The 20,765-nt window shown below is 41.6% G+C and overlaps 1 long non-coding RNA gene across 1 annotated transcript; it reads left to right on the forward strand.

The window, feature by feature from the left end:
- Positions 1-8,740: 8,740 nt before the first annotated feature.
- On the forward strand, positions 8,741-9,220 carry LOC117453584 (uncharacterized). Its single transcript, XR_004552912.2, has 3 exons — positions 8,741-8,785; positions 8,928-9,005; positions 9,176-9,220. It is a non-coding gene; the product is annotated as an uncharacterized lncRNA (long non-coding RNA).
- The last annotated feature ends 11,545 nt before the right edge of the window (positions 9,221-20,765 follow it).

Raw genomic sequence — 20,765 nt, forward strand, 5'->3', positions numbered from 1 at the left:
AATACTTCAAAACAAAGGTTTTGATATGCAGTTCTGACTGGCCAGAGTGGATGAGCTCCAGTGGAAAATTGAACAGGAGAAGATTAACTTTGACAGGGTGTACGATGAAACCCAGGCTTTGGTTGGCTCTCCGTGTGGCCGTGGAGCTCAAGGAGACGTTTGCACACGGTACAGGGAGCTCCATTGCAGCGTAATTGACAGCCTGCTAACCCAGATTGCCAACCGCTTCAGTGACCACAAAAATCAGGAATTGCTGGCCTTTCCTGTATCTGCAACAGTTCGGGTATTACCGTGACTATTTCCCAACTGCTGCAGTTGAAAGGTTTGATGGAGAGCTATGGCGGATATTTCGACCAGCCTCGACTGCACACGGAACTCACCGTAATGTAAGGCATGTCTGACTTTTTGGGGAAAAGCCTAGCCGTCATTCATCAGTTTCTCCTCAAAAAAGTACTGAGTGAAATCATGAAACAAGTGTACACCCTCACATGCATCATCCTGACAATACCTGTGTCCACTGCCTCTGTGGAGGGGTAATTTTCTGCGCTGAAACGCATAAAAAGCTACTCAAGGACCACGACTTGGCAAGTCCGACTGTCAGACTTGGCTTTAATTTCTATCGAGAAGGAATTGATGATTGCTTTAAAAGCAAAGGATCAGCTGCATGACCCCACCATCAAGTTCTTCATCCTAAAGGACAGGAGAAGGAAATTGTGTTTAGGTGATTTGATCATCAAAGGTAGGCCTGAGTGATTTTCAATGTTGGCCGCCGTGCCGACTTAATTCATTTTTAACCTTGAGCCTGTTTTATCAGGTCTCAGGCTCGAAAATGACATTCCCAGAACAAATGACCATATATTCCCTTCTAAAAGGGTTAAATTAATAATCTCTTCTTCTCAAAGTAAAAAGGTAAATTCTTACCTCCGCCTAAAAATAAAACATTACTTATAGTGAAAACCACCCTTGACTAAAAGCTTTAGGAATCCAAAGTATAACATATAATAAGTACCCTGTATCAAGATTGAGGCAAAACAAGTGAAAGTTGACCTTTTTAGAGAGATTTAGAAAGAATGACTGACCTTTGGGCACATTTGGATACCATCAGTGCCATTTGACCTTTTTCCGGTACCATACTGTAAACATAATTATATTATCACTATAGGTAATCATTCCATCCAAATACAGGTGTTTTTATAAAAAAAAATTAAAAAAATGGTATTCTTTTTTAATTACATTTCTTTTTGTAAGAGTAAATGGTGTGTGGGTGTGTGTGTGTGTCTGTGTGTGGACTTTGCCACAGTCCTTACATGTTTATCACCTGACTAACACTTCTAGGAAGGTTTAATTGCACAATAAAAAGTAGGAAACATAGGATAAATTTGTCTCCAACAGGAGCAGATTTATTTAAAAAATAACACACTATACAATAAAACTACAGTAAAACCGAAATAAAACCACAAGCATTTTTTTGTAAACACCGGCAAGCTGCTCCCTGAAGGACTTCTGGGTGTGTGGCTTCGTCCTGCCGGGGTCACCCCTCATCTTGTGCAGCTCCTTGTGGAGAAGGAAGCTGTTCACCACTGCAATGTCCAGAAAATGGTAAAAAAAAAGTCTTGTACCATTTCATGGTTTTGTGGTGAATGCTGTAGTACCCAATCAAAGCATCGGACACATCCACGCCGCCCATGCTTCTGTTGTAGTCCACCACAGCGTCAGGAACGGTAACAATCTTAGTCTGCCACACACCAGCCAGTTTCACTTTCCTCCTGACAGTCTGTCCACTGAATCAGAAGATGCGGAGAGAGGCTGAGTTAGTACTGGTGCATACATCTGGCAGCGTAGCTTGGATGTTGATGGCTCTGGGGCAACTGTATGCTGATCTGATGCACGTCGTAGCTCGGATGAGGCAGATGTTGATGGCTCTGGGGCAACTGTATGCTGATCTGATGCACGTCGTAGCTCGGATGAGGCAGATGTTGATGGCTGTGATAGGGCTGGGCGATTTGGCCTAAAAATAAAATCTCGATTTTTTTTTCTAACTAATGGACAATTTTCGATTTAAACCTCGATTTTTTCAGTTTTTTTCAGTTTCTTTCTAAACAAACCAGATCAAGGCAAAATTTAAATACATATTTTCTTTATTAACACAATAAAAATAAATGAGATTACCAAGTAGTCTAGGCCTATGTGAACAAATCAGTTGTTCAAGAATTAAAAAAAATAAAATAAAAACAGCACCACGGCACTTGGCTGTCATTAATGTGCAAAGATTTTTTTTAAATCAAACTGGAAAAAAAATCTCTTGTAGGCCATCCCTGAAAAAACTTGTAAAATGAAATACAAAAAATAATAAATAATGATAATGAAATGAATAATACAAAAATACCCTCAAACAAAATAACATCCCTTTAACTTTCTAGGAAGTTGTCTTTCTACAGACCTTACACAGAACAGTTGTTTGTTCTATGTATGACCGCTTGTACCCGAACCACTTCCATACAACTGAAGTAGCACCTTTTTTAGGAATGAGTTCTTCATCTGTGTTCGTGGACATTTGTATGGTACATCTGTCGGTGAAGCGGTGAATGTGATTGTAGTAGGCTATGTGACTACCCGATCTGCAGCTCTGCACATGCGCACAGTGTTATAAATTAAAATCAATGTTTTTGATGGCATAAAGTACCTTAAACATACCGTCAGTTTAAATGCTGTTTTATACTGAAAAACCAGAAGTTCTCGTGCGCAGTTGTTAAGCTTTTATTCTGAAAATCCTTCATCTCCGGTTAGCATTTACTACTGATTTCATCAACACTACAACTACTGTATAGACGTCGAGATACTATTATTGCTGAATATTAAATGAAGGTACAGTTTATTCGAATATGTTTGTTTACAGACGTGGGTAGCATGAGACAACATCCGGAACTACCAGAAATGAAACCAGCCGTGAAGTTTTTCCTATCTTGAGTATTGATTACAGCGTTCAAAACCATATTCAATGAAAAGTCATGAAAGAGATAAGGAGGAGAAAAGGCGTGTTTAGTTATATATGTAATGTACAATGTCTGAGTCCTCTGTTATGCTCAACAACGAACAACGAACACAGCATAACAACAGCAGATCTGGCAGAGCTGCAGATCGGGTAGTCACAGGCAATGTGGCTGAGTTTTGTGCGCGTTCTGGAAAGTGAGAGAGTAAGCTACTACGGAGTCCCTTAAAGCAAAACAAATCTGCGGAGTCTAGAAATGTTTTTAAATCGCGATTTTTCGGTTCAGCCATTTCACAAACCGTAGGAAAGTAAAAATGCAAATTGATCGTGAAAACCGAAAAAATCGTGATCCAGAAGCCATTTGATACTCGTCTTCATCACTGTGAAAACAAATGTGGAAAAAACAAAATCGATTAATTCACAAGTATTCTTTCAAAAATGTAACTCAAATCAGAAATAATTCCTCCATTTAGCGTGTGTGAAATAACAGTATACACATATATATATATATATATGCTGATATACAATACAGCTTTATTTATAAACTGCTAATAGTCAATGTCTGTAGAACTACAAAACAGCATCCATTTGGCGTGTGTGAAATAACAGTATATATATATATATATATATAGACTGGGTTGATATACAATACAGCTTTATTTATATACTGCCGTGTTATAGTGACGAAATACAATTAATCTATTGATACGTGTTCACCAACACAATGTTCCCATTGTTTTAGTTTCTCACGGAACGATTACGCTACAACAACAAAGCGGCGTCCATGTTGTATTTTGCGAGTGTGGAATTACTATAGATTAATACTATTAGGCTACACCCGACCAAATACATAACTAATGGATACAAACAGAGAGAGTACATACCTTTCCCATGATAGGTGTTTATATAAATGGTGTTGTTTTGTGTGGTAGAGGGTCGCTGTCATTAATGCGTTTTGCACACCGGGCCATTATTTGGATATTCCGCTGAATAAGCTGTGACGTAATAACTCGAGAGAAGATATTTCCTTATCTGTGTCAGCTTCTTGAGCCGTATCTGGCCGTGCAACACTTGCAGTGTCACATACTGTATGCAGAAGTATTATTTTAAGCAACACATTTAGTTGACGAAACACTTGAGTCAAATGTTATTAAAGTCAGATCCACTCGTGTCTTAGATGGGGTGCCAGTGATATCATAAAACTGTTAATGTGTTGTGCACCGCCAACACATTACGTACTGTAACCCAGCTTCTATGAGTATAGGCGCAGCCCTCTAAGGCTATCGCTATTGGGTAATCCCACTGCACGTGTGCAGCACTGACAGACTTAATCCACGCCCACCTACGGACTCACTTCCGTATAAATAGGAAGTAGTCCCTGCAATCCGCTCCCACACAAACAGCTTTTCTTCAGCTATTCGCGGAGTCAGTGGGGCCCGAACCTTAGAGGGCTGCGCCTATACTCATAGAAACTGGGTTACAGTACGTAACCCCAGTAATATTTCGTATAAGGCTTCGCCCTCTAAGGCTATCGCTATTGGGTTAAGGGCGAAGCAGGATGTAGTCCACGCCCCACTGGTCCGTCTGTTACCAGAAGCACAGAAACACACCTACTCAATTAATAACCCATGTCCATTTCGCCATGCGTAAATGGAGCATCACATTCCCAGGGAATATAGTATTTAAAAAATGAATATTCTTCATACGGGAAAGAAGGTAGGCTAAATAGGCTACCTGTAAAAAGTAGAGACCAAAGTCCCACTTGTTAAAATGATCAAAGAGGGGGAAAAGGGCAGCTCTCTAAATGCCGACAGGCAGGAGAGAGGGCACGCAGTTGAGTCCCCGACATTACTCACTCTGACAGGACATTCAGTACTGAGTGTGTCAGAGAGGACTGGGAGACGTCCCTCAAAATAAACACGAATAAAAGAACAGGGGGAAGACCAAGATGCAGCAGTGCAAATGTCTTCCACTGTCATTCCTCCGTGCAACGCCGTGGAGGAGGAAATTCCTCTGGTGCCGTGCGCTTTGATGTTCTCCGGGGGATCCAACCCAGAGGAGAAATACAGCCTCACACAGCCCGTGTGACAGGCGCTGTGCCGTCAGAGGCTGCCCTATTGAGCGCTCTCTGTGATGCACAAACAGTCGAGCTGCGTAAAGCAGCCGTGCGTGCAATATAGCATGACAGCGCGCACACGGGACGGAGGAGATGAGATGTGGCTTCCTCCTCTGATGTGTGAGGAGGAGGAAAGAAGCCATCCAAAGGTATCACTCTCGTCTTTTCTATCTAAAAGAGCTTGTGATCACCATTGGCATAAAAGCCGGGTTAGGGCGCAAAACAGCTGAGCTGCCATCTCCTTGGATCCGGAGACATGACGGAGCCACAGAGAGAGCAGACCAATCACTCACCCTTTAGCTGATGTCAGAGCCAAGAGCAGAGCTACTTTGGCTGACAAGAACTTTAGGGGGACCTGATCTAAAGTTTCAAATGGAGCTTTACTCAGTGCGCGTAATACTAAGCCAAAACCCCATTGAGGCGTGAAGAGAATTAAATTAACATATTATAGCAGGAAAGTTTAATCCAGTGTAATTTTTGGTATATTCATTTTAATGTCCCCTGATATATAAGAAGTGTGTTTTTATATATTCATATGTGTACTTAATTACTTTGTATTTAATAGTAGCAGTTTATATGAACAAGAAGCTGGAGAGATGAGAAGTGAAAACTTCCCTGTCAGTAGAAGGGGACAGAGAGGAAATACCCTTATATAGACATATGCTATAGGCAGCAGAGAGAAGGGTGTGTGTGTTGCAGTAAGCCATGGTCTGTATAATAACTGCTCAATTATACTGGTGCTTGTGTTTTTATTGATTTCTTTCTGTTTCATTCTTTCATGTTGTGAGTACTACATTTCCACAACATTGTGCAGTAGTTGGCTTAAATGTGTTTAAATTACTTATGTGAAATAAGGAGCAGGTTGGCATGACAGGAGACTAAAGATGTGGGGAGAGGATACATTCTTCTCTAAACACAGAATGCCAAGTAGCTAGAACGATACATGTCTAAAATATATGTGTGTTTAATTACTTTGTATCAATAATAATAGGGAGTTGGAAATATGAGGACTAAACCCATTATTTAGAGTAAGATGTGAGCAGGAGAATGCCCTTATTTGAAGATAGCTCAGATCTCTGAAATGAGTGTGCGTTCTCTGTATATGTTATGTAGGGTTCGTGCAGGACACCCAATGTGTCTGTGTTACCTTAAATGGTAAAAGAAGGAAAATGAGTGTGCGTGACACAAACTAAGAAAAAATGATGTGCGTTCTCTATAGAGGCTGATATTCTACTATTTTACTGCTTGAGAGCAGAGGTAATGTTTTCCTCGTTATTATTGATATTAAAGTAGTACTTATATTGTTTGTATTAGTCAACTATAACAAAAGTATGTGACACTGTGTGTACATTGAACTAAGGGGAGAGGGAGGCACAGAGAGGGAAGTCTCTGCAAAATATGTGGGTGTGTGAAAGTACAGCCAATGCGTCTGTTTTACCTTAAATGGTAAAAGACTCTTGTTTCTGTGGGTCCTCTGCTGGCTCGTTGCTTTTATATCAACCAATGAATGGACTCTATGGGAGGAGAATCCGGCACACCTCCTCCCCGTTTTTTTTGCATATTCATTTCATTTCAAACCTTTATTTATACAGATAAATCCCATTGAGATCATTGATCTCTTTTTCAAGGGAGACCTGCTCAAGTAGTTCCACATGAAACATAAAAACATAAACAGAACAACAAAAGGACATCATACAGCATCATTTACATAATTATCCACATAAGCAGGTACCAATAGCTTCCGATTGACTAGCATCCAACCGAGCTTTAAAAACATTTAGTGGCACCAGATTGTTCAGTTTCCATTTAATTTGCAGACTATTCCAAGACAGAGGAGCTGCGCATCTAAAAGCTGTCTTCCCTAAGACAGTCCTAGCAGTTGGCACATTTAATAAAACCACAGCATTCGATCTCAGGCAGTAGCCACTTACAATTCTCCGAGAGATCAGGGAGCAGATATAAGATGGAAGTTTCCCTAACATGGCTTTGTATATACAAATGTACCAGTGACTGAGCCTCCGTACAGTTAGTGAAAGCAAACCAGCCCTTGCATACAGGGTACAGTGATGGGTTAATGCTTTACAGTTTTTCACAAATCTCAGAGCACTGTGATACGCAGCATCTAACTTGACCAGGCAATTGGCAGGTGCATTCATATACATCAGATCCCCATAGTCCAGCACAGGTAAAAAGTTCACAGTGACTAGCCTTTTCCTGGCCTCAAGCGAGAAACAGGACTTGTTCCTGTAGAAGAAACCTAGCCTAACCCTCAGTTTTTTTAGCAGGTTATTGACATGAAGTTTAAAAGTGAGACAATCATCAAGCCAGATACCAAGGTATTTGTAACAGGCAACAACTTCAAGTTTTGTTCCTTGCGTACACTCTAAGAAAAATCTGTAAAATTACGGCCAATGTGGTGTAACATTTTACTGTTTAAGTACTGTAATCGACTTTTACATTACTTTTTCCGTTGAAAACAGTGTTGCCAGGTCTGCTTATTATAAGTTTCCCCCAAGATTTTATTTGAAAATAGCAGATCTACAAGCTCACAACCATATTTATATATTTATATAAACAGTCCATGCTCACAATGCATCGCGTTGAGGCACGTTGTGATCTGCTATTTTCTAATAGTTGCTGTATAGGTTTAAAGTGCTCATGTGGCCCACTTCACTTCTTTTGGGCTTTTTTTCCTTGACCTTGTGTCCCTCACAGAATCTGGCAACACTGGTTGCGCATTGCATTGTGGGTGCTTTTGCCCGGTAAAAAATATCTGTGGTGGCCGCCATTACAGGAATCCGTCCGCACTGTAAGTCTGCTCGGTAGGTTGGTTCATTGTGTTTAATTTGGGAATGGAACCTCATTTCTTAATCAAAAAGGATATTTGTGGTAAACATAAAGTTTGTGTTAATGTTAAATATTTGTTTTATTACGTGGACGTCTGGCAGGTAACTCTCTTCTAACTGCACTGTAAGACCAAGAAGTACAAGCTTCTTGAAGAATATGGGTTGTTTTAACCCAAAGATTTATAAAAGTTATTTCACCGCAAATTTTCTGATGACTATGAACTGATTTGTAATATTGTGCATACAGTATTATTCCACTTTGGGTCATATTGGGGATTTACTCAAATGTTTTACTGAATCTCTCTAACTTCATCACGTATGTGCTCCGCCCCCGACGTGTCTCACTGCTGTTCATTTGAGTCCGCCATTATAGCTCCTCTCGGATGAAATCACTCAAACTTCCAGAAGTTTGTCCACCGTGCTCTCGAGTCTCACTGCCGGAATTTGACCGCGCTACTCTGGTAAGTTACCTCTTGCCTTTGCACAGTATTTAAATGATTTGTTATTCATTTCTGCATCTAATGCACTTTGTGTCGCATGTGTGTAGTTTGATTTGAGCTCTTGTTTGCTAGCCTAGATTTAATATCTGCCTCACTTGAAAAATGATTTAAACCTGTAAGACAGTATTTTATATTGCTTTAAGTTATATCTCAAAGTGGAACGTTTGTGTTGCAAAAGTTCTCTGGAAAATTCGAACCGCAAATGGCGGGAGTTTTTTTTCTTTTTTGTTCTCTGATCATTTTGTGAAAACTTTGCAACCCAGCTAACCTTCAATTTTTTTTCTCTTTAGGGTGAAACTGAAGCAACTGGCAGATAAAGGGCGTCTTCAACCTGGTAAGCCTTGCAGTGGAGAAACTATAACGCGCGTGGGGGAGGCACGGGGGGGGTGCATGCTAGTGTGTGTGTGTGTGTTAAGATGAGAGATAAAAACCATCCCTTGATTGCAAAGTTAATGCAGACTACCTTTGCCCTGCAGCGCAATGACATCATCAATGATGAGCTACCTGTTGGAGAGACCCTGGAACGCTGGCCTGCCTTGACAATGGAATCACAGGTGAAAATATGTTAGATATTACAACTATATAATAATTTTGTGTGCCTTTGTCACTGATAGCTTGGCATGTTTACTCAGATTTAGCATGTTATGTTTCTGTTTATCTCTGCTGCCTTCAGTCCACATATAAATTGTACTCTGAATTAAATAGTCATTTTATATGTTGGCAGAGTTTCACAGGATAACGAACCTCAACCTGAAGAACCACTTTTACGGAGTTGGATCGGCATGCTGTTGAGCTTGTCAGGAAGAAGGCGGCACGCAAAGACGAAGTGTCTGAAGTTCAGCTCTTCACCGCCTATGACCTCCAGGTGAGTCGGTTAAGCCTCTTGGTGTTTTATAATCATACTAGAGTGGAGTTTTCTGTGTGTGTGTTGGGGGGCGGGGTCAGCCTGATAGGTTTAGATGTATTATTAAGATACTTGTGTTGGGGAGGGAACAGCAGTGTTAATGTTATTGCACCTTGTTGCTGTGCTAATGAGATACAGGTGGGATCGCAGATGCCGCAATTGCTTCAAAATGGTTCTCCAGTCATGGAAGAGCCCTTGTGATATCAATGGTTGTGTGGCTATGCTGTTTAGCATCCAAAGTAAAACAAAGATATTTTTCGCACTCAAGGATCAAGGTGACGTCCATAGCCGACGTGCTGCTCTCCTCCCTGCCTGGATTTCTGCATGAGAGGATGACTCCAGGTTTCTGAGGACTGTGGCATGGAATGAAGCAGAAAGAATCGGGGGTCAAGGAGGGGACAGAGCAGCAAAAAAGAGAGGGAGCGGAGAAGAGACACACACACACACACACACACCACAACACACACACACACACACACACACACACACACACACACACACACACAACACACCACACACACACACACACACACACACACACACACACACACACACACATAGACACACACAACACATACAAACAGACACACATACGCACACACACACACACACATAGATACACAGGCATACACACACATAGACAGACATACACAGGCACACACACACAGATACATACACACACACACAGACAGACACACACATAGACAGACAACAGATATACACATACAGATACAAGACAAATACACAACACACACACACAACACACAACACACCACACACACACACACACACAACACACACACACACACCACAGACACACATACATACATGCATACAAAACAGGCACACACATGCAGACACACACAGATAATAGACACACATATACAGACACACACAGACACATGCAGATATACACACACCACACCACACAACTGCTACATAGACATACATACACACACACCACACACACACACACACACACCACACACACACACACACACACACACACACACACATAGACAGACACACACACATACATAGACACACACATAGATACACAGACACACACACATGCACACACATAGACACAGACACACATATAGACACACACATATTACATAGACACACACACCACACAACATACACACACACACACACAACACACCACACACAACAAACACACAAACAACACACACACACACACACACACACACACACACACACACACACCGACACACACACATAGATACACACGCACACAGATATACACACACATACCCACACACACACCCACACACATACATAGACACACATAGATACACGTATACAAACATAGGCACACACATGCAGACACACACAGATACACATATACAAACACAGGCACACACATGCAGACACACACAGATACGCACATACACATACACACATAGACAGACACACACATAGACAGATACACACATAGACAGACACACGCAGATACACACAGACACACACTGATACATAGACATACACACACACACATAGATACACATACACACACATAGACAGATACACATACATAGACACACACACACACACAACACACACACACACACACACACACACACATACATAGATACACACATACACACACATAGACACAGACACGCATACATAGACACGCACACACACACACACACACACACACACACACACACACACATAGACATACACATACATAGACACACACACATACATAGACACATACACACACACACACACACACACACACACACACACACACACACATACAAACAGACACACATACAAACACACACACACAGACACACATAGATACACACACACGCACACAGATATACACGCACACACATACATAGACACACATAAATACACATATACAAACACAGGCACACACATGCAGACACACACAGATACGCACATACACACACACATACATAGACACACAGACAGACACACACACACACACACACACACACACACACACACACACACACACACACACACCACACACACACACACACACACACGCAGAGACACACACAGATACACACACACAGAAACACACACACATAGATACACAGACGCACACACATACATACACATACATAGACACACACACACACACACACACACACACACACACACACACACACACACACACACACACACACACACACACACACATACATAGACACATACACACACACATACAAACAGACACACATAGATACACATACACAGGCATACACATGCACACACAGACACACACATACACACAGCCACACACACAAATGCACACACATAGACAGGCACGCACAGACACACACACACACATAGATACACACACACACATATATGCACAGACACATACAGATACATAGACACATACACACACACACACATACATAGACACACATAGATACACGTATACAAACACAGGCACACACATGCAGACAAACACAGATACGCACGCACACACACCACACACTACACACACCCACACACACACACACACAACACACACACACACACACACACACACACACACACACACACACAACACACAGACAGACACACGCAGAATACACACAGACACACACACCACACACCCAGACACACACACATACATAGACACACACATAGATACACAAATACACACACATAGACAGACAAACACACACAGACACACATAGATACACACACACATATATACACACACACATACATACATAGACACACATAGATACACGTATACAAACACAGGCACACACATGCAGACACACACAGATACGCACATACACACACACATAGACACACATACATACATACATACATACATAGGCACACAACAACACACACACACACACACACACAACACACACAACACACACACACACACACACACACACATACATAGACATACATAGACATACACACATAGACAGACAGACGCACACACATATACGCACAGACATAGACACACACAGACACACAAACGGATAAATAATACATTTCATATTAAAACTTTGTTATCAATCGTCACAATTTCTTTCAGCACTCGTGACTACTAGCGACTACTACTAGCTGTGCTACTCATGCACTGAGTTAACGGTGCCCTGAGATCGTTCAGTGCACGTACAGTATATCCACACAAGTCACAGGTGCATGGGTTATGCTGACATTTCCAGTATAGTATGTTGGTGATGAGCAGACTTTAACAGCACGTTGTCTGAGTTGCTCAGCTTACAGGAGCAAAGTGTTATTGTAATAGTAGTATTTTTGCAACATTAGCTGTAGATGGACACACACACACGGGCATGGTGGAGAAAACAAATGTATGCTATTTTAGACGGCTCCACTCCTGTAGAGCCACACGACAAGTAGTATCTGAGCTTTGTCGGCATGTTACTCTTTAGTTCAGTTTCATTCATTTAGTTGCATGTGTAGCTAAACATATTTCTGTTTCCTTAGAGTTTTCTTTGGAATGAATCCTGACCGAGGGTCCAAGGCTGAGATGAAGGGGAAGAAACGGCACCACATTCCTCCAAAACTGTCGAAGCTCGTGACTGAGCTGAAGGAATTTGACTGGCACATGTGAGCTTTCCTCAAAGCTCAAAACAGAACTTTTTGGACTGGACTTTTGGACTGAACATCCCAACACACACAAAAAACAGTTTACTTTTTTTTTTTTTTTTGTCGTCACTGCATGAAGGCTCCTCCTTCCTCACTGACAGGTGAGCCAGTAGGGTGCAACAGCAGTGGCAAACAGTGGGAGGAATTTATTACATTACATTGCATTTAGCTGACGCTTTTATCCAAAGCGACTTACAATAAGTACATTCGACCAGGAAGACACAACCTTGAAGAAAACAGAATAATATAAGTACATCAGGTTTCATAGAGCCAAACATTTCAAGTGCTACTCAACTGGCTATAGATAAGCCAGTCCTTTATTAGTATATAAGTGCTTTATAACTACTAATTTGATCTTGAGGCGCACATGTACACACAGCCCGACCTCTAACATCATGGTGTTAAGAAAAAGGTTATTGTTGCTGTTATTTTACATACTTGAATGTATGATCATGTTAGGGTTTTACAATTGTATGGAAATGTATTTAAAAAAAAAAACATTTGTATGGCACTCAGGTAGCGAGGGGTACAATTATTGCCCACCACCACAGATTCTTTGGGTTCAAATCCCCCATGTTCGGGGGGAGGGAAGTTGGGAGGGGGATATTTGTCATTGCATGTTCTCCTACAGGTTGGGGCAGCGGGGAATGTTGAGTTTTATGGAAAGAAATAAATACATTTTGTTCAATTTCTATATATTGTGCTTTATTCAGTGTGCTTGAAAGTGTAATTGTTATTTATTTAGGATTTTATTTTTATTTTTAATCCCACGATTTAAAAAAAAAAAGAAAAAAGATATTAGGATTGACGGAAGTGTCTGTAAATAGTACATACTAAGGACTGTTAAAATACGGAATTATCCGTATTAGGATTAACAGAAGTGTAAGTAAATATTACGGACAAAGTCTTGTTAATCTACAGAAATAAGGTTGACGGAAGTGTCCGTATATGGTACAGAAAAAGTCTTGTAAATCTACAGAAATATCCGTTAAAGGGTTGACGGAAGTGTCCGTGGAATAACGGACAATGTCCTGGCAGCAAATTACCAGCACTTTGTCCGTTTTTTTACGTTTTTTTTTTTTTACAGTGTAGTTACAATATCTAAAACAGGCTCTGGCGTCTTTTTTGCTTTTGAAAAGAGCATTACCTTGGTTTTATCGACATTTAAAATAAGCTTTAATTCAGAGAGCTGAGTCTGAATAGTGTTAAAAACAGCCTGTAATTTAACAACAGCCTCTTTAATGGAGGGACCTGCACAATACATCACAGTATCATCCGCATAAAAATGTAAAGTAGCTTCATCCACATTATCACCTACGCTGTTAATATATATGGAGAATAAAAGTGGTCCTAAAACAGAACCTTGTGGTACACCATTAGAAATGTTTAACCACTCAGAAGACAGTCCATTAAAATGAACACATTGGGACCTTTCAGAGAGGTAGTTCACAAACCACCCCACTGCAAGGCTGGATATGCCAATACTGAGTAGCCTCTGCTTTAAGATGCGATGATCAACGGTGTCAAACGCTTTGGAAAGGTCAATAAACAGAGCTGCACAACTCTGCTTATTATCTAAAATACTAGTAATGTCATTTACCACTTTCATTGTGGCAGTAATGGTGCTGTGTTTCTTTCTGAATCCTGACTGATGTTTAGACAGGATATCGATAAAAACTCCTTTACTTGTTCACTCACAAGTCGTTCGAGCACCTTAGCCAGAACTGACAATTTAGAGATTGGCCTATAGTTATTTAAAATAGTTGCCTCCCCTCCTTTCAGTAAAGGCAAGACATAAGCAGACTTCCATACTTTTGGAATTGCATTTGTGCTGAGGGAGAGGTTAAAAAGAGAAGTAAGAGGTGGAGCAATAAAATATGCAGCTATCTTTAAAAAGAAAGGTTCTACGTTGTCCGGGCCAACCGGTTTCCTAGGATCTAACTTGGATAATGCTTCATGAACAATACCAATAGTTAAAGGAGTAAAACTGAAAAGGTTTTCCAGACAACATTGTTCAGAGTCAAGGATTGGAGCGTTCACAGAAGCAGAAGTACAGTCAGTGACAGAATCAAACATCGAGCCACAAGACACAAAATGCTTATTAAAGCAATTTAGCATATTAGCCCTGTCTGATATAGTGCCATAAGCTGTGGTAAGGCACGGAGGTAGCTCATTTGGGATATCACCAGTGGAAATCGATTTTATGGCTTTCCAAAATTTCCTAGGATTATTCAGGTTTTCTGTGGTAACCGACAAATAGTACTTTGATTTAGCACTTTTTATTTGAGAAGTGAAGCTATTTCTTAGCTGCCTAAAACGTAGCCATTCTACCTCTGAGCCTGATTTCCTAGCCTTAGCCCAAGCATTATTTCTCTTATGAAGTAGACTGGACAGCTTAGCAGAAAACCAGGGATTGTTTCGTCCCTTCACTCTAAATTTACGCAGAGGTGCATGTCTATCTATAATATTCATAAAACCAAGATAAAAATAAGACCATGCAGTTTCTACATCAGCACACAGATTGATTTTACCCCAATCAAAATCAAACAGATCATGTAAAAAACCCTGCTCCACAAAGTGTTTTTTGTCTCTCTTTGTGATGATACGTGGTTTAACCTTTTGGACCTTAGTGTCCCTAATTGTGGCTACAACACAGTGGTCACTCACATCATTAGCAAATACTCCCACAGATGAGTATTTACGTGGAACATTTGTTAAAATTAGATCAATTAAGGAGGATTTATTTGGGGACTTAATATTTGGGCGAGTAGGACTGTCTATAATCTGGGTAAAAGAGGTACACAGGTTTTTAAAATCCTCTGACACAGAAGTTAACCAGTCCCAATTAAAATCACCAAGCAGCACAATTTCCTTGTAGGAAAGTTGTGATAACAGTTTTGCCTATGACGATAAAGAGTCCTTGACAGCCGAAGGGGCCCTGTAGCAGCCCACCACCATGACCTGTTGACCCTTTGTTACCTCAATATTCACGGCTAAAAATTCGAGCTGTTTACTAACAGATTTGGAAACCATATTGGTTACACAAAACTTATTTTTCACATAAATGGCAACGCCACCACCTTTTTTAGGTAGGTCAGTACGATATACACTGTAACCATTTATGTAAATGTCAGAGGCCAAAATGGATTTATCTAGCCACGTTTCTGATAAGACAATGACATCAGCATCAGTCGAACTCGCCCAAATACGGACAAAATCTAATTTAGGTAACAGACTACGCACATTTAAATGAATTAAACCTAGCCCAGATCTAGATATAAGATCAGCAGGAGTAGCTATTTGACTAATACTGCTAGGTGGACCTGGATTTGGCTGTACATTTCCTGATAGTAACAACAATAAAAATACCAAGCACCTTTTCCTCTTAATCAACACACATACATTGTCAGCTGTTCTAGAGTCACCAGCAAACTTCGTGAAAGTGAGATTAGAGTTTAAAAAACAATTCTGAAGGACCAGCAGGCATGTGAGAAAGACAAACATTTTCTGAAATGAATGTCCGCGACAGTGCAACCAGCAATTGTTTGTGCAACACCTCCGAAACTGTACAGGGGATGTCCACTGCGGTCGGCAGAACATACCCGAATCCAGTAGATTGTTCAGGACGACTAGCGATCTTCTCCTTGTCCAGCACAGCCAAGAAAAGGCACAGCAGAAACACGACACCCGCCATTCTCCCAGTCCAGCACAACAGTATCCACGCTGTTCCCAGAGCAAGGTGGAACCAGGCCTCAGCTACAGCAGCACAGCAGAGCAGAGCAGGTGGAACCAGGCCTCAGCTACAGCAGCACAGATGTTCCCATTGTTTACGTTTCTCACAGAACGATTACGCTACAACAACGTGTTGTATTTTGCGAGTGTGGAATTACTATAGATGAATACTATTAGGCTACACCCGACCAAATACATAACTAATGGATACAAACAGAGAGTATAAGCCTGTTGTGTCTTTAGATCGCTCTCTCTTCTCCTGCTGTCAAGACCGGAATCTGAACAGCACGCGAACCAGGGCAGGAGTACTCCTTATTGTATTGTATTGCATTGTATTTTTACCTTTTATAATTAAAACAGATTATTGTTTAACTGGTATCCTGGTGTCTTCTGATTTCCTTCCTGTTTATGATTTTAAGCAGCTTGCCAAAACGACACGTGGAGCCGAGGTGGGTTGTAAAAACCTCTCAGCCACAACAAGTGGTGACCCGGACGTTTGCGAGTGGGAGTTCAGAGGGAGTCACATCAGCAGCCAGCGGACGAAGCTGTCCAGGGGTGACACCTCAAAATACTTTCTGACAACTAAAAACAGAGCTCTATACAAAATACCAGGTAAGCGCGGATTTTACCAGAAATCAATACGGCAAACTCATCGGGGAAGTTCAGTGGTTTTCTAAAGACTCCAACCAGAACAAAACAGAATAATGCTTTCCAGTCTCATATGAGCTGCAGTTGTATTATATGTAAACAAATCCAAGGGGAGATACGCAAATTTCAAAAAGCCATTTTGAAACGACCGGAATCTCGTTCTCTTGTTATGTTGGGTTAATCTAGAAGGCTAAACGTGACGATAAAGAGATTCTGTTGACCTGGGTTTCGACGCCATGAGAATGCCACATCGCTGACAAGCGGTGTAGAAGCGCGTTCTAAGGTCTCATTATCTGTTGAAATAAACATCGCACTATAAAAGCTGGATAGACTGTACGGGGAATAATTTTCTGTGAATAATTACTAATAGATAAGGGAGAAAGTCAGATAGAGACGCGAAGTTTAAGCTTGTTGCTCTCAGAAGCATTCTTCCCCTCAGTGAGGTGGAACTCATTCCTGGTGAGGTGCCGCCATATGCTGGACGTATTTTGTAGTATTTATTGCATTGTTACATTACATTTGACTGGCGCCTTTATCCAAAAGCGACTCACAATAAGTGCGTTTGACTAGGAAAATACAATCAAAAACAAAACAAGATGATTAAAGTATATCTGGGTTTATAGAGCCAAAACATTTCAAGTGCTACTCAACTGCCCTTCGATAAGCCAGTCCGTTGTTAGTATCACAAGTGTTTTTGTTAAGTACTTCTTTGTTAATAGTTCTATCATTCGAAGAGGACTTGAAATACTTGGGTTTTTACACTCAAACTATTTACACAGTTGGATTAAGGGCAGGGCAGTTAAATAAATACTAGGGCTGTCAAGTTAACGTGTTAATGCAAAAAAAAGTTAACGCCACTAATTATTTTAACGCGATTAACGCATGTGTATTTTTTGTCCTCGGCCGCCCCGTAGTTTCAGAGCGCATCGAGTTTAAAATACCATCTACAAGCTGATGCTGACAGCCCCGCTCCTGCTGCCTGCTTGCGGCAGACCACACTTCCACGCTCACCGGCAGGCACCGACTGGCTATCGGGAGGACCGGGAGGGTGTGTGTATGTGTGGCCCGAGCGAGAGAGAGACCTTACATGTATTGTTGTTGTTAGCATCTGGTGCTAGCTAGTTGCGCTAACGGATATAAGGAGCTGTTTAAATGAAAACAGAGGAGTGACATTTCGCCACAACTGTGCCGAGCACTTGACTTTATGCAGGAAGCCAGACAGTGGGACATTGTACGAAAAGTCAGCACACTCAGCACGGATAGTGCGCGTAACATGATTGCAGCGTCCAGGCAGCTCCCGTTCGAGCATATGCCTTGAGTTGCACATAGCTCCAACGATCCATCACACACACACACACACACACACACACACACACACACACACACACACACACACACACACACACACACACACACACACACACACACACACACACACACACACACACACACACACACACACACACACACACACACACACACACACACCACACACACACACACACACACACACACACACACACACACACACACACACACACACACACACACACACACACACACACACACACACACACACACCATTTGTATTGTATTATTGTATGAGAGGTTCCAGGTTGACTTGAGGCGAATATTTGTAATGTTCAGAGGTTGTTGTGTTTAACTAACTACGTTAGGAGTAACGACAAGTAGTGTCCACTGTATTAATAAATACCACTGAACACATAGCAACCTAGTCAGATAAATAAGATACAATCACCATGGAGGGACAGTTTTAAAAAAAAATGATTTACACGTCCCAATTCCCGGAAGTTTCCGAGAGCAATGGGGACGGACTGAGAGATTGATTCTCAGTGGAATCAAACAGGGACACAAGAAGAAGGCTTGTGCCGACCTCGGGTTCCTCCATAAAAAAAATGATAGAAGACAGAGTGGGAGGAGATGACACTCTAGGAAATTTAAGCTCAGCTCTAAATGTTTATGAACGACAGCTTGTAAAAAAACTTCGTGACCTAAACCAACAAAAGCATGGATTATTAGGCCGGACGAAACTAAACAAAGAGAAGGAGGAGGTAGATAAAATACGGAGGCTTTGTCATAATGCAGCACTCGCCATGAACGGTGTAGCTGTTACCCCCTTCACAGCCAAAACTCTCCCAGTCCTGGTCGCGGTCCAAAACCCGACCCAGGGAGAGGAGTTTCAACACTCTAGTTACCTTAGAACTCTCCTGTTCCCTCATGACAGTATAGGGACGCACGTGCCAGCACAAACACCTACAGATGAAGAAATACATCACTTTATTGCAGAACGTGTCAGGGGTTATGAGAGTATGAATAAAGAGGAAACCTCTGCCTCAAACAGGGAAGACATGGGGAGGCAATCTCTCAGCAGTGCTGTAAATGACATGTGCACTGTACAAAAGGCTGGCTCAGTAGAGAGGTCTCAGACAGGACCTATAGAGGATCCAGTTATCCCCTTCAGTTCCCCCCTCATTTACCCGGATTTATTTAATCCATTTAAACAACCTCCCCCTTACTCTCCCCCTGTCCCAGACACACACCCCATGTCTAATCTACAGATGCCACTAACGAAAGGGTGCTATGGATCAGACCAAGAACAAGCAAGTGATAAGGGGGGTAACTTTACAATCATTGGAAATGTTTCACTGACTCCTTTAAGGAGTAGCTCTATTAAAAGACGCAAGAGCAGCCCCACAGAGGCAGAATTACTCACTATTGTAGAACGCTAAGAGGAGAGGGAGAGAGAGGATAGAGTACGATTTTACTATAACAGAAGGCAGTATGAGGAGAGAATAAGTGATAAGAGAAACGGAGACGAGGGGAGTGGGGGTAGTCAGGAGAGAGAGAGGGGCTATCACCATGGAGCGGAAGAATTACTGGAAAAGGGAGAAAGTCAAGACAGAGCAGAGGACAGCTCCTCTGAGGGAGAAAAGTCAGGTGACGAACCTTTTAGAAGCAGAGAAGCCCAGACCCGCTATAACCCAAAAAGTAGGGGAGGAGCATCTGGGGATGATAGTGATAAGTATTACTCTGAAGCAGAACACACGGGGTATAGAGGTAGCTATCAGAACACTGCTCAGCAGAGCCGAGCAGGACAGGAACAGGACAAAGGCAGAAAAGATAAGAAAAAGGTTAAGAGCATATCTCTGGCAGGAACAATCACTATTTTGACTGATGTACAGGTTATTGCACTCCCCCGTGGGATGTTAAGATCCCATCACACCTTGGAAGACCCCACATTTCATGCCTTTATGGCCCCAGCATTACAGGCTCCTTTAGTGACTCTTCCTAGTGGGAATATCACTTACCACCCTTTCACACTGGAAGACATACATGCACTAGTTGATAAAATGCC

The sequence above is a fragment of the Pseudochaenichthys georgianus genome, chromosome 10 (assembly GCF_902827115.2).
Source record: "Pseudochaenichthys georgianus chromosome 10, fPseGeo1.2, whole genome shotgun sequence".
NCBI classification, from domain to species: domain Eukaryota; kingdom Metazoa; phylum Chordata; class Actinopteri; order Perciformes; family Channichthyidae; genus Pseudochaenichthys; species Pseudochaenichthys georgianus.